Genomic DNA, 15,644 nt, shown 5'->3' on the forward strand with positions numbered 1-15,644 from the left:
AATTTGCTATAATTTGATATTTTACACATTTCTACCAATAAAAATGATAGAATATGATGAGAGTTATTTTTGGGAAGAGTATCTTCAACAATATTCATCGTTTCACGGTTCAATGAACATTTATTGAAAACAAAAGATACGATTTTCAAATATCATAGGCAAGTATTGTTTCATTTTGGTAACTGAAAATGATCTTTTCTCAACTTTTTCCTTATGTTCATGACCAATTAACATGCTTCAATGATTCAAAGGCGTTTAATTAAACATTCACGCTTGAATGAACATGTGGAATGTGATTAGCTCTTTTTTACGTTATTAGAAAAAGTGCAATTTGTAATTATGGATATCTGTCACAAACCTCCTTGCATGGTTCATTTGATTTGATTTTTATGAAAATCCCGATGTTTACAGTGAGCACACAATATTCGAAAATTATGCAAATGAGAAGAAAGTTCAAGGCCTTGGCCCCACTCTGTGCCGTATCGAATGGTTATTTTGGTGTGCGCGCCTTTTGGATAGTGCTACTCTGAAGCCATGTGCGAAGTTTCATGAAATAACTTTTGGCAGAAGTAACGAAAATCGTCCATGAAACAAACCCTCATTTCATATTTGTTAAAATTTTGACTTCTTCTCTCATAGACTTGTGTACATTATGGGTGCATATGTTCAAGAATAAGTAACCCCTTATTCAATATTGAGGAACTTTTTTCAAGGCTGTCTTTAGCAATGTCATTTGGCAGTAATGTTTATCAACCTATGGGCAGAATTCTGTGCAAAAATGAAATCGATTTGTTTATTTATGGATGAGTAAGCACGCATCAAAGTGGGAAAATGGGAATTTTCAATGTCACAGACTCATTTTAAAGGGTAATAAAGTGAATATTTGGGGCAAATTTGGTTTCAAATGTGAATTTAATTGCTGTAGTTATTATCATCCATCATTTCTATCACCACACACTTTCCGAACTTTTAACATTTTCATGTTTGAGCGAGCACATTCGAAAACTTAGGAATGAATACTCTTTATACTGCATAAATGTATTCTTTTCCTAACAATTTCACATGATCAGTTTAATTTATGGACAAATCAGTGGTGGATCCAGAATTTTAAAATGGGAGAGGGGCCTATAATCGGGGGAGCCACAAACAATTTCAAATTTTACCATGATCTAACAAGTTGTAGAGGATACTACCAGAAACCCCTGTTATGATACGTCACAATACAGGGGCCGTGGAACGGTTTTCAAAGTGGGAGGGGGGGTGCTGACCATGCAAAAAATCACAATCGTATGGTCATTTTTACATTTTTGTACATGCTTTTGGAAAAAAAGCGGCGGGGAGGGGGGCTGAGCCCCCCCCCCCCCCCCTTTCCGCGGCCCCGGCAATATTGTGCTCACTCAATCATGAACATACGATATCAAAAGTGTGTGTGGAGTGGCTAAATGATGGATAGTAAAACAGCATTAACACCATTAAATTCACCTAAAAACAATATTTGCCCAACTTTGTATTTGCACAATCTGAAAAACGACTCTTGTGACTTTCAAAAATGGTCATTTTTAATTTAGTCTTTAATTACTCATGCATGACTCAATCGATCAATCTCATTTTCCCCCAGAAGTTGCCTTAATGAGTGTAGAAAACCACCTACGAAATATCATAAAATTATCTCAAAATAATTCTGTTCAAAAGTTACAGCAATTTGATTTAGGGGGGACTTACTTTTTTGTTGTATATATATATAAATATATATATATATATATATATATATATATATATATATATATATATATATATATATATATATATATATATTATACAAATATATCAGGCTTTGATAAAGTATAGTGGGAATGATTTATCCGAGGTTGGACTGGCAATCACTCTTTTCTCCGAGGGGTGAAGCCCCCGAGGAAAAATAGTTATTATTGCCAGTCCAACCGAGGATTAATAATTCCCACTATGCTTTCGAAGGAAGATTTGTAGACCTAGTAGTCCTTGCTAATTTGTAAGCAATCTACACCAGTCTATCGTTGCCGGACCTATTCCTACAATAAAGGCCTGTCGAGGTAATGCTAACCAGTTCCTAGGTATAGGCTGCACGCGGCTTCTACCCGACTGCAGTCAATGAGAGGACCGCTGCGCTGTGCCACTGCAGTTGCAGTCAGATTGTAAACGCACAGGCCAATTCAGTCGGATCCTGACTCACCTTGTTGGTTATTATTCGAATAATCCTGTATGAAAAGACGTCATGGAATTAAATTTTCTGCATTATGATCTAGACCCGATTCCACGCTGTTTTTTTTTCACATTGTCGGTAAGTAATTTGGGCAAGAGCTTACTAATTTTATTTATTTATTTTTGCGGATATCAGGTGAGTATACGCAGTTTAACTTGGAGGGAACATATCGAACATGACCATGCGCAGTTCTCCCCATGAAAGTATATCGAAAAATATACGGAGCTAGAAGAAAACTATACGGAGCTACTTGCAGTGATGTGCTTTTCTATTGAAATTGTACTTTGTCACATGATCGCGTATTGACCAATCGTTTATCTAGAATACTCATGAATATTCAAAAGAGGGATATCTGACGGTCAATCGGATCGGGGTCGCCCTTGCCACTAACCCGTCTTTGTAGTCTAGTGGTTAAGGCACCGGCGTTCAAACTGGGGGCTCGGGTTCGATTTCCAAAGGACATATAGCTCTGGGGAACCTTGATTTAAGCTACGCCTACCATCGTTCTCTTCATCCATTTCTTTCACAAAATAGTGAAATAAAAGAGTTGCCAAAGCTGTTGTACATGTATAATTTGTCACATTAACATACACACACATATATATATCTATATGCAGCAATGGATATACACACCTGAAAGTTGACCCTGAGTCAACCGACTTGAAGTCAATTTACTCAGAGTCATGTTCAGGACTTAGAATTTTTTTGAGCTCGGAGAGTGTACTACGGGCGGCAATGGAGTGCTTTCACGATGGGAAACACAGTTGGGGGTGTGATCGCTTATTAGAACAGCCACTACGTACATTCATAGACCTGCTGTGTGTTCTGCGGAGCGAGAGCTGATTTTGTGAAGTAGTGTAGTCTTATTCCAGGAACGAATAAATAACTAAAAAAAAAAAGAGTAAAATTTGGATTTTTTGTAGTTGAATAATATGGTTCCAAAATTAATCACCATAATATTTGTTCATTCAATTCAATTTGGATTACATCCAATTAAGTGTACTGAGGCCTAGATTAGTAGGGTTTCCAGGGCTGCAGTTGGGGGGGGGGGGCAGTTGATATTTGAATTAACAATAAAAATGAAAACAAAGGTAGATCGACTTGATTTCGATGTATACATAACATATCATAGATCCTGTCCATGTCTCAATTTTTTTTTAGGGGGGGGGGTGCAGTTGATATATTAATATAGCATAATACTCAGTATTATGATTATATTTCTTGATATAATGGACTAAAAGTGATGGAATGTTTTTGTACGGTGACTGGAGGTCACTGTCTGTAGTATTCACTTAACTTGATGTTGTTATGCCTCGCTTCATGGATTTTCATGTTGAGATAACATTACCTCATCCCATACCCTGTCTATGACTTTTTTTTCCAGCGGGGGGGGGGGGGGGGATTGATATCATGATTTTGCATAAAACTGTTAATAAAACAACCTCAGTCGTGTGATTATATTCCTTCATGTAACTGACTAAAAGTGATGACATGTTTTTTTATTAGATGACTTGAGGGTTTTGTGGGTAGTATTAACTTTACTTGAAGTTTTGGGTCACTTTATGGTTTTCATGTGTGTACATTGTCTAGAGACATTTAATTTATCCCGGCATGTCCGACATCCACGTATCATACCTACTCATACTATTTTTTCCCATTTATTCATTTATTTATTTATTTATTATTATTTTTTTTTTGGGGGGGGGTTGATATTAAAAGACGCACATTCCTCGCCAGTAGTTCTGCAGCATGGAGACCTAACGCAGCAATGCCCACGCGATTTCGTGCGAATGGGACTGTGTGTTGTTATGACTCTCTTTGTGGATTTTCAGGACTAGATAACATTACCTTATATCCCTTAATATAATCAACTCAAAGAGAATATATGTTTTAGTTTGCTGACTTGAGGTCAATAATGGTAGTATTCATCTTACCTGAAGTTGTTATGACTATATTTGTGGATTTTCAGGAATAGATAACATTACCTTATATCCCTTAATATAATCGACTCAAAGTGATGATATATTTTACTTAGCTGACTTGAGGTCAATAATGGTGGTATTCATCTTACCTGAAGTTGTTATGACTCTCTTTGTGGATTTTCAGGAATAGATAACATTACGTTCTTCCCATATCCTGTCCATATCTTAATATAATAGTGTTTTTTTTTGGGGGGGGGGGGGTGGAGCAGTTGGTATCTTACTTTAGCGTGAAACTGACCTAAAATATATAAAGTATCTAAAGTAAGATATCCCTCATTAAAATCGACTCAAAGTGATGATATGTTTTAGTTTGCTGACTTGAGGGCAATAATGGTGGTATTCATCTTACCTGAAGTTGTTTTGACTCTATTTGTGGATTTTCAGGAATAGATAACATTACCTTATATCCCTTAATATAATCGACTCAAAGTGATGATATATTTTACTTAGCTGACTTGAGGTCAATAATGGTGATATTCATCTTACCTGAAGTTGTTATGACTCTCTTTGTAGATTTTCAGGAATAGATGACATTACGTTATTCCCATATCCTGTCCATATCTTTATACAATAGTTTTTCTCTTGTTTTTTTTTGTGTTTTTTTTTTTGGGGGGGGGGGTGGAGCAGTTGGTATCTTACTTTAGCGTGAAACTGACCTAAAATATATGAAGTATATAAAGTAATATATCCCTCATTAAAATCGACTCAAAGTGATGATATGTTTTAGTTTGCTGACTTCAGGTCAATAATGGTGGTATTCATCTTACCTCAAGTTGTTATGACTCTCTTTGTGGATTTTTTTTTAGCGTTGCGGGGTGATATGTATCGAAATCTGACATAGTTACCATATAGATCTAGATCTAGTATCTTAATTATGTTGAAAAAAGTACAATTCAATGTCAATAGATCTACCAAGAATTGCCTCATCTGGCCTAGATCTACATTTTCAACTTGACAAATCAAATCAAATCAAATCAATCGACATTTCATACATGCGCGCGCGCACACACACACATACACACAGAAACCTTTTGAAGAAAATATGGGGGATGGGCGGGGGGGGGGGGGATGGGGGAACAGCAGCGCGCCCCGCAAAGACACAAACCCTTCCAGAAGTAGGCCTACGCCACTGTCAGTACACTTTATTGGATGTCAAAATTGACGAATCTTGGAAAATAAGCGTCGAACCATAATATCACACAACAAAAACAAAAACAAACAATTTTAGAGCATTGTTATAATTATCATTTTACTTATTTATTTATTCCTGGAATAAGACTACACAATTACTCAAAATCGGCTCTCGCTCCGCAGAGTACGCAGTAGGTCTATGCACGTACGTATATATAGTGGCTGTTCTAATAAGCGACCACAACCCCACATTAATCGCTCTGCGTGGAACATTACAATGACAAATCTAGACTCATTATTTTGTTATTAAGGCATTATAATTAATACAGGAAACGCAAATAGAGATGAATAACCAAGCAATAACTCAAACCAGTTGAACAGTTATCAAGAAAACAGACAACATGTTAGAAAAATCAACTGAAAGAAACTGCAATCGTGATATAGCACTCCGTTGCCGCCCGCAGTACACTCTCTGAGCTCGAAAAAATTCTAAGTCCTGAACAGGCGCGGATCCAGGAGGGGGCCGAGCCGGCCCCGTCCCCCCTATATTTTGGCAACCTGCAGAAAAAAGTGTACTCTTTAACTTGATAGAAACGATAAAAAACAGAAAGAAAAGTAAGAAAGAGGTATTATACCAATGATGTGTAATTTACAGCCTCGTAACGGCCAGCCCGACCCGAAAGGAAACAAGAAAAAGGTGGGGGAAGAATTGGGAAAATAGAATTTATATAAAATATTTCGCTCGCGCTTCGCATTGCCTGTGTAATGAATCTCATTCAAGATGATTAAATGGCACTTAATATGTCCAGTTCTGAAATCAATTTGCACACAATATTTTAGCTCGAGCATCAAGCTTTCATTATTTTGTTTGATTTATACCGATTGTTAATATATATAAAAAATTTCAGCTCGCGCTGCGCGCTCACATTGTTTGATTTGTGAGATACCTATCCTCTTTGGAAATTCTTACCAAAATTTCTCAAAATGCCCCTTCATCATGTCAGTAAAAATTTAAGCTCGTGCTTCGCGCTCGCATTTATATGTTTGAGACACATCTTGTTCTTTATTTAAATAAAAACGTGCTCAGACTGTCAAGTTTTCAGGTCGGAATATAAAAAATTTTGAGCTCGCGCTTCGCACACTCATTATCTAATTGGTGATACTGTATCCATTAATCACTAAAAACAGTCCTAATTGAGTCCCTTTTCACGTTACTATATTGACATTTCTGCTCGCGCTTCGCACTCGCATATTATATTAAGACCCATGAGATACATCCTCTTGTTTATAACAATAAAAACTAAAACTTCAGTCTTTACTTAGGACTACCCCCTAAAAAAAAAAAAAAAATCAGATTATAGCGGCCAATCGAGAAAAATGTTGATGAAAATATTTTTCGGCCCCCCCTATTGGCGAAAGCTGGATCCGCCCCTGCTGAACATGACTCTGAGTAAATTGACTTCAAGTCGGTTGACTCAGGGTCAACTTTCAGGTGTGTATCTCCATTGCTGCATATATATATATATATATATATATATATATATATATATATATATATATATATAGCATGTATATATATACAGTGTATCAAACAAGTATTTGTACACCAATAAAAAACAATGATTCAAACAAGGAGATTTTTTTTTTCAAGGTGTACTGATATCATTTGACAAAATGTATCCTCGTTGTTCAAAGCAAAGTGAAAACATGAAGTTCATACACTTTAAAGTCCACCCCCAATAAAAATTGATTTGAGTAAAAAGTAAAAAATCCAACAAGTATAACACTGAAAATTTCATCAAAATCGGATGTAAAATAAGAAAGTTATGACATTTTAAAGTTTTGCTTAATTTCACAAAACTGTTATATGCCCATCCTGGTTGGTATGCAAATGAGGAGACCGATGACGTCATCCACTCACTGTTTCTTTTGTATTTTAATATATGAAATATGAAATATCCTAAGTTTCTCCTCATTGTCAAGTGAAACAGTGATCAATTTCTCCCTGAACATGTGGAATTAGCATTGTTTAATACTATATGATTCAGTCAAGTCGGTCCCTACGGTCAAATCTGTAAAAAATGAAATATTGTATAATTCAAATAATAAAAACACAAAAGAAATATTGAGTGATGGACATCATCGACTGACTCATTTGCATGTCACAGAGTTGTGCATATCACTGTTTTGTGAAAAATAAGCGAAACTTTAAAATGCCATAACTTTCTTATTTTACAACCGATTTTGATGAAATTTTCAGTGTTATGCTAGTTTGATTTTTCTCTATTTATTCAAATCAATAGTTCACTGGGGTGGACTTGACCTTTAAGAATTTTCCCCCAAAAATGTGTTTTTTTGAGGGAAAAACAATTATTTGTACACTTACAAAAATACTTTTAGCCTCTTGTTAGTACTTGGTGGGTCCTATTTTTGGGGTCAATAACGCCACGCAGACTCCTTGGCATATGTTTATCAGTTTCTCACATATGGTAGGATCCTGGCTGCTCCGTGCTTGCTGAAGTGTAATCTTCAGGACTTCTTTGTTGTTTAAGGGAATTGATGGGCGATTTCTCTCCATTTCATTCAATGTGCTCCCGTATACATTCTTCTCGGCCAAGAATGCTGTCACGCAGTTTGCCGTAGATCATTATCATGTTGGAAGACAAAATAGAGTCCAAACAACTTGGCGGCAGATGGTATCATCTCTTTTGACAAGATGTTCTTGTATAGGTCGGCATTCATGATTCCATAAACGAAGAATAGGTTGCCTACGCTAGCAACAGCAACAGCAATATAACTCCCACACCATCATGTTTCCACCACCGTGCTTGACAAGCACTTCGGGCTATATCCCTTGCCAGACTCGCTGATGACCAGATCCAAACAGATTGGACCTGGACATGGGGGGATCAGACCAAAGTACTGTTTTCTAGAATCTAACAGACTTGTCAATTATGTTCCCTGGTGAAGTTCAAGCGTTCCATTTTGTTCTTTTCACTGATGAATGGCTTCTTACGGGAAATCGTGCCATGCAGTCCGCATTCTCAAAGCCTGATGGGTTGGGTGGAAACCTAAATGCCTGTAATGGCCTCAACCTGCTTAACAAGTTGCTGTGCAGACATCTTCCAGTCTTTTATCACTATCTCTTTTATGTGCCTATCTGTCCTTGATGTTGTAGCCCTCTTTCTTCTTCTTCCTTTTTGACTTTCAACTCTACCAGTCTTATTGATTTTTTGGATGAAGTACTGCACTGTTGTGTGCTTCATGCCAAGCCTTGTAGCAATCTTCCGTACTGAAACTCCATCTTTGTGGAACTTCACAACCCTTTCCATCAAGTCTACGCCATGTTGAAAAACTACAATTGACTTCCAGTGAGTGTAGTGAATGGTCAAAAACTCTAAACGTCATTGAGAGTGTATGGACAGACCTAGTTTGGTAAAGGAAACCAAGCTATACGCAATGTATAAATAAGGTTTATCCTGGGTTGAATAGTGGAATACTGGTGTGTGTTTTATTTTTATCTCTTATTATGCCAGAAACTTAAGGAGGTATTCCTACTGTTAAACAGAATCCAGATCACCCATCCTTATATGACATAAAATAATTTTTTATTTTTTTTTATTTAAGATCTGTAAACAGTGCAAATGGAATCAAAATGGAAAGTGTACAAATAATATTTGAGGGTGAAAAATGAAAAAAGTAATGAAAAAATAGGGTCAAAGGGCACATGTATATCTTTTACTGCAGTCACTTTTGGGGGACTAATTTTCAGTATTTTTCTAAAATATAATTTGCATCAAAATGTTCAGTTTGAAGGTGTACAAATAATATTGTTTGATACTATTTTGATTAGGTATTACGCACCCCTTACTTTTGAGAGTCCATGGACTTTAAGAGTTTTAGTATATACACCTCTGGTTTTTCCATACAGATTTTGTCATCGATTTTTAGAATGAACAAGAGATCTAAAGTTCAAATCCTAAACTATCGAGCACATCATACAATTGATTTACAAGACATCTTCTTCCTCATCAAATATACCTTTCATCAAAATTGACAGTGTGTCGTTGACATGATATCCAAATGCTTCGTAATCAAATGCATAATATTCAGATATTCTCTTAAGTAAACTTAGAGACACTTGTGAATATTCTTTAATCATTTCATTAGAGGCATGGGACTCATGAACTTGAGGGAATGGTGCCAAGTGATCTACACCAAGCCATTTCAGAACGTCGTTTCTGTTCTACCATCATATTAGCGTAATCAGTTGCTTCCTCAAATGATCTTGGTTCGGGATGCCTGTAGGTTAGGTTTTTCTGTAAATGAAAACACACAAATGACATGGGCATAATTTTATTTGGTTTTTCAACAAAAATACAAACCTTGAACTGGAGGAGAAATGCAAGCTTTTATTTCATATGAATTCAAGATAATATTTTGGGTTTAGACGGGTCAACATACGACCAAAATACTCTTACCCGAAGCAAATTGCAACAAATAGTTTTTCAACGGTTTTTAGTCCTATTTGACCTCCGGAATAACATACTACAAATCTACTAAAATCCACATTCGGAAAAGTGGTTATTTTTAAGGTGGCGTCCAAGACGGCCGCCATTTACTGAAAATGGATACAACTCATTCATTATCCACCCTCTTCTATTTCGGTTCATATTCCATAGTCTAGGGGTAAAATGATTTGTGATACAAGCTAGAGTATACCTTTAAATCCAAGGTGGTGCCCAAAATGGCTGCCGTACATCTATTACCTACTTAATTGGCTTGATTTGGTTTCTATTCAATGTTTTTTTAGGGTGAAGCAGTAGATTGGAACATGTTACAAGGACAGACAGCTTCCTGGTGGGTCCAACAATCCAAGATGGCTTCCAAAAATGGATCTTAAAATGGATGTTGGTACTTTAAAATGGACATAGTTAATTTCATATCCGACTGGAAGATATTATTTTGGAGTCTAAACCATCGTTATTAGATTATTATATATGTATGTTGTTTTATAAGTATAAAGCTAAGAAGTGACTGTTAGGACTACCCCTTCAACATGTTCAAAGAAACAAACAAAAATCAACTTTGAGCGGCCGATCGGGGAAAATATGGATTAAAAAACAGCCCCCCCCCCCCTATTGTCGAAATCTGGATCCGCCCCACACGTCCACATTATTTATTTGACGAAATTGTGATGTTATGTGTCACGAAAACATGCGGACAGTTGAGTCATTTAAAATCATATTTCAATAAATGTTGAAACATTTGCTTTCCCCTGTAAAACCTGGCTTATTACGACCGACTGCGTTCGCGGAGCGTGGATGGAGCTTGTTAAGGTCTTAAAAGCGACTCGGGCTTAACGTGTAACTCGCCGGGGAAGTTCGCGAAAAAGTGTTCTATTGCAAATATAATGTACGCGCGCGCACTGAAAGGGGAGTTTGTGCGAGAAAATCAATTCAGTACCGTACACGGTACCATCAATTTTCCATAAAATACGTGAGTATTATTGAAAGAATCGTACTATATCAGTTATTTAATGTTAGGGAGTAATTATATAACTGCGGGCGTGAATTTATACAATCTAATGCACTTCATTCCCAGGACCAAAATCCAGTTGAAACCAATTAGAGCAAAACCAATTGAAACCAGTTGGCCAACTGGTTTCAATAGGGAAATTGGAACAACTGGAACCAATTGAAACCAGTTGCCATGCTGGTTCCAGTTAAAACCAATTGGGCAACTGGAACCAGTTGGCAATTGGTTTCAATTGGTTCCAGTTGAAAACAATTAAGCAACCAGTTGGCAACTGGTTTTAATTGGTTCCAGTTGTTCCAATTTCCCTATTAAAACCAGTTGAATCCAATTGGAGGTAACTGGTTTCAATTGGTTCCAGTTGAAACCAATTGAAGGTAACTGGTTTCAACTGGAACCAATTGAAACTAATTGGTTTCCAACTGGATCCAATTGGAACTTCCAGTTGGAATGACTTAATTAGTTACAAATTAATTAGATTTTACAATACCTATTGCTCATGCCAACAAAGAAGCAGTGCTATATGTCTATAATACCAATGTAAAGGGCATTGATAAATAGACTTTCATAATGTATATATATTTACATGAAAGATCTTCAAATATATGTATTTGTATTTGATGTAATTTGGTAACAGTTAGTGGTGTACTAATTATCTTATAATCTGTTTTGATTATAATCTATAACATTTATGAACATGGTTTTCACTGCTAAGCATTCTAAACACTTATCTGAAACAAGTATGGTACTTGAAATAGAAAAGAATTAAATAGATACATTTTAAATGATGATGAATCACATAAAACATTAATCTGTGCACACTGGCAGATAATATGCAAATTAACTGGTTTCAATTGGAACCAGTTGGGTAACTGGAAAATTTCCAATTGGAAACCAATTGGAAGTCATTTCCAGTTACCCAACTGGATCCAGTTAGGATTTCCAGTTACCAAACTGGTTCCAGTTAGGATTTCCAGTTACCCAACTGGTTCCAGTTAGGATTTCCAGTTACCCAACTGGTTCCAGTTAGAAATCATTTCCAGTTGGAAGACATTTCCAGTTACCCAACTGGTTCCAGTTAGGATTTCCAGTTACCCAACTGGTTCCAGTTAGGATTCCCAGTTACCCAACTGGTTCCAGTTAGGATTTCCAGTTACTCAACTGGTTCCAGTTAGAAATCATTTCCAGTTGGAAGTCATTTCCAGTTACCCAACTGGTTCCAGTTAGGATTTCCAGTTACCCAACTGGTTCCAGTTAGAAATCTTTTCCAGTTGGAAGTCATTTCCAGTTACCCAACTGGTTCCAGTTAGGATTTCCAGTTGCCCAACGGGTTCCAGTTAGGATTTCCAGTTGCCCAACTGGTTTCAATTGGTTTCAACTGGAAATTGTTATATTCCAGTTAAAACCAATTGAAACCAGTTGAAACCAATTGAAACCAATTGAAACCAGTTGGAAATCCAACTGGTTTCAATTGGATTTTGGTCCTGGGTTCGATATTTGTATGTAATAACGTCGCCAACAAATATTGCGGTGATTGCTTTGAATACTCTTGCCTTGGCTGCTCTATCTGTCTCTAGCGGTGTGACACTGACAGTGCATGCGGAGAGTTCCGGCGAATGACTAACCTGAATTTCGTTTAGGTTTATACGGTTTCCAAATAGGCGGAACGGGTCATATCGCCATGGATTAAATGTGTTACGGTGTTTGGGTTGCAAGTTCTATCCTCGACATTGTTTGATACATGCATGCTGACTGTCAAGTTGACTCACTTCTGTTATTCGAGAATAGATCTTCTTATAGCAGTGTAATTAATTGACTGTCTGTGTACCTCTGGCTCTAGACCAAAGTTTTGGTCTCTGTAAGTTATATTGGTTGTTCCGCTGAATTCCGTTGTGGCTCCACTCACCAAATACAGAGACCAAAGTTCTAATTCAATCTGTACAGGGACTCAATGGCCATATGTTTATTTATTAAGTTTAATAAACCAGGGAAGTGGGAGTTGCATGACAGCCGAAGTAAGTCACTGTTTTTCCCTCCTTTTAATTTTTTTTAAGGTTGTTTTTTATCCTTTATTAATTAATGGGGCAAAAACAGTGATGGGGCTGGGTCTGGGATAATTAAGCTGGATTTGCTGGCTTACCTTCAGCTTAACAATATGGGTTTGGAGCTCATGAACCTACCAATTTCCATACTTAAATGTGGAATCTTTAACTAGATTCTGGAACAATTATGGTTGACCTGAGGGAGGGGGCAGTGGTTGATACACAGTAAAAACTGTGGTGTAAACCAGGGGCGTAGACAACGGGGGGGATGAGGGGGATGCATCCCCCCCCCCCCACCTCACAAGGTGGGGGGGATGGCAGGTACAATCATCCCCCCCCCCCAGGTTTTGGGGAATGATATTTGGTTACTTAATAAGTCATAATGATGATAATAATAGTAATAATAATAATAATTATGATGATGATAATAATAATCCTCATCATTATTGTAATTGTGTTTATTGTTATTAGCCGCATTCACACGGTGAAAGCCAATTCAGACGGTAAAAAAAAGAAAATCTTACAAGTATTTACTGGGCAGGAACGAAAAGAGGCGCAAGATATTTGGTTTCTAAGACACACATTTGCAAGACTACAAAAGTAAAACTGACTAAGAGACCGATATGTTTGTTTGTTGAGCCATGAATGCTCCTTAAGTAAGTTTACCAACTTACCGCATGTCTCTATTATCTGATTAGCAACTGTTAATCAAGCTGTTTTTGGTATGGGAATGAAGCAACAACTTTTTTCTTTTCATCGAGACTACTTTTCAGGCACGAACCGAGTACTAGCAATACCTTCTCATATATGATATGTATTATATTTATTTATTTATTTATTAGTCTATATCAGATTATATTACAGGTATATGATATTTATACATATATATATACATTATATGCATTTATTTATTTATTTATCTATATATTTATATACACGTTATTTTCTCAAGTCGGTTTTTATTGAAATACATGTGTGGTCTGGCCCACTCGTGTAATAGGCATTATACATTGTGTGCAAAATGCATCAGCGCAATCTAAAACAGAATAGAAAATGAATGTGATACAACAGTATACATAATAATTCGTGACAGAGAGTACCATACTACTATCTTTATAACAAGTATTATTCAAACAAACATATATAATTATGTATAATCATGAATTGTTCAACTTCATGCTCCCACTATATGACTATTGTTACACTAATACTGATATCAGGACTGACTGATATACATTACTTTGTTGTTAAGCTTGCAGCAGCTACATCTTTTCTGTATTGTTAACTATTTATTTATTTTTGTTTTATTTAAGATGCACTTTGTTTTGTATTCATTTAAAGTATGTTGATTGATGCATGAAGACATAAGTTTGAAATGTTTAAAGAAGTTTGTTTCATGTAAAGCGCAGTGTGAATTTACCCTGTCTTGAAATGCGAGATAAAAGGAACCTATTAGTATTAGCATTATTATTTGTATTAGTATTATTTTTTATTTGTATTATTATTATTATTATTATTATTATTATTATTATTATTATTATTATTATTATTATTATTATTATTACTATTATAAGACTGAGATCAAATAGAAGTAAATAATGCCCTAATTTGAAACGATGCAATACCGTTATGGTTCCGATTTCTTCACAAACTTACAGAGCAGTATTGTTACTCCATGGATCATAGTGATACTGTTTATGTTTTTTTGTATCTGTATGTTAATGAGCCGCCAGCCAATATCCATCTATGGATACTATGCCTGTTTCTTTGAGGTAAAAAAAAGCATAGTATGTACGTACTCATTATGCTTTATAATGAACAGACATATTGTTATTTGTTTGTTGTTTATGTGTTCTATTCACAAATGGCCACAGAGGCTGTTTTCATTCATAACCACATACCCATATCAAGACAACAAAGACTATACCTGCGTGTACACAGTTGACATTGGTTTTTTTCTGAAGAGGTGTAACAGCAAAATTCACAGAGATAAATAAATACGTAGTGTGGTTCAATATGCAATACTATGTGTCAGTCCATTCTGTATTCGTATGCCACGGTGTGTAGATCTTGTCGATGTATGTCTGTCCATTCAAGGCGTAGTATGTGTGTGGTGCGCGCACCCGTGTGTGTGTGTGTGGGGGGGGTGAGTGTGTGTGTGTGTGCGTGCGCGCTTGTGTGTGTTATTTTACCTCATTAAGTATGCATCAGATTGCACGATTTCAAGTTCAAAATTGCAAAAGCTCCCTACCGTGGGAGGGGGAACACCCCCCTCCCACACCCTCCCCCCGCTCGGTCGCTTCGCTCCCTCGCTCGGGCGCTTCAAGCCCTCACTAGCGTTGGCAGCCCAGTCATCCCCCCCAGGTGTACGAACCTGTCTACGCCACTGGTGTTAACCGGTGTACATAGAGGAACACACCAGTCATTTTACACCGGTGTTAAATTGACAGTGTTAGGTGTTATTACAACACTTTTTGTTGTTACACTTCACTAGCTGGGCCCCGTTGCATAAAACTTTTGCCAGACTTATTTTTGCCATAGTTTTTCTATGGCAAAAACCTTAGTTTTTTGCCAGAGTTTCAAATTCGGGCAAAATTTCATGGCAAAAAAACTCTGGCAAACTTTTGCCAGAGTTTTTTAAGTTGCCAGAGTTTTTTAAGACTGAATAAACTTGGACGAGGATGAACGCCGATATCAGCCGATACCGCGATCGGT

This window comes from Lytechinus pictus, chromosome 3 (genome assembly GCF_037042905.1).
Source record: "Lytechinus pictus isolate F3 Inbred chromosome 3, Lp3.0, whole genome shotgun sequence".
Taxonomy (NCBI): Eukaryota; Metazoa; Echinodermata; class Echinoidea; order Temnopleuroida; family Toxopneustidae; genus Lytechinus; species Lytechinus pictus.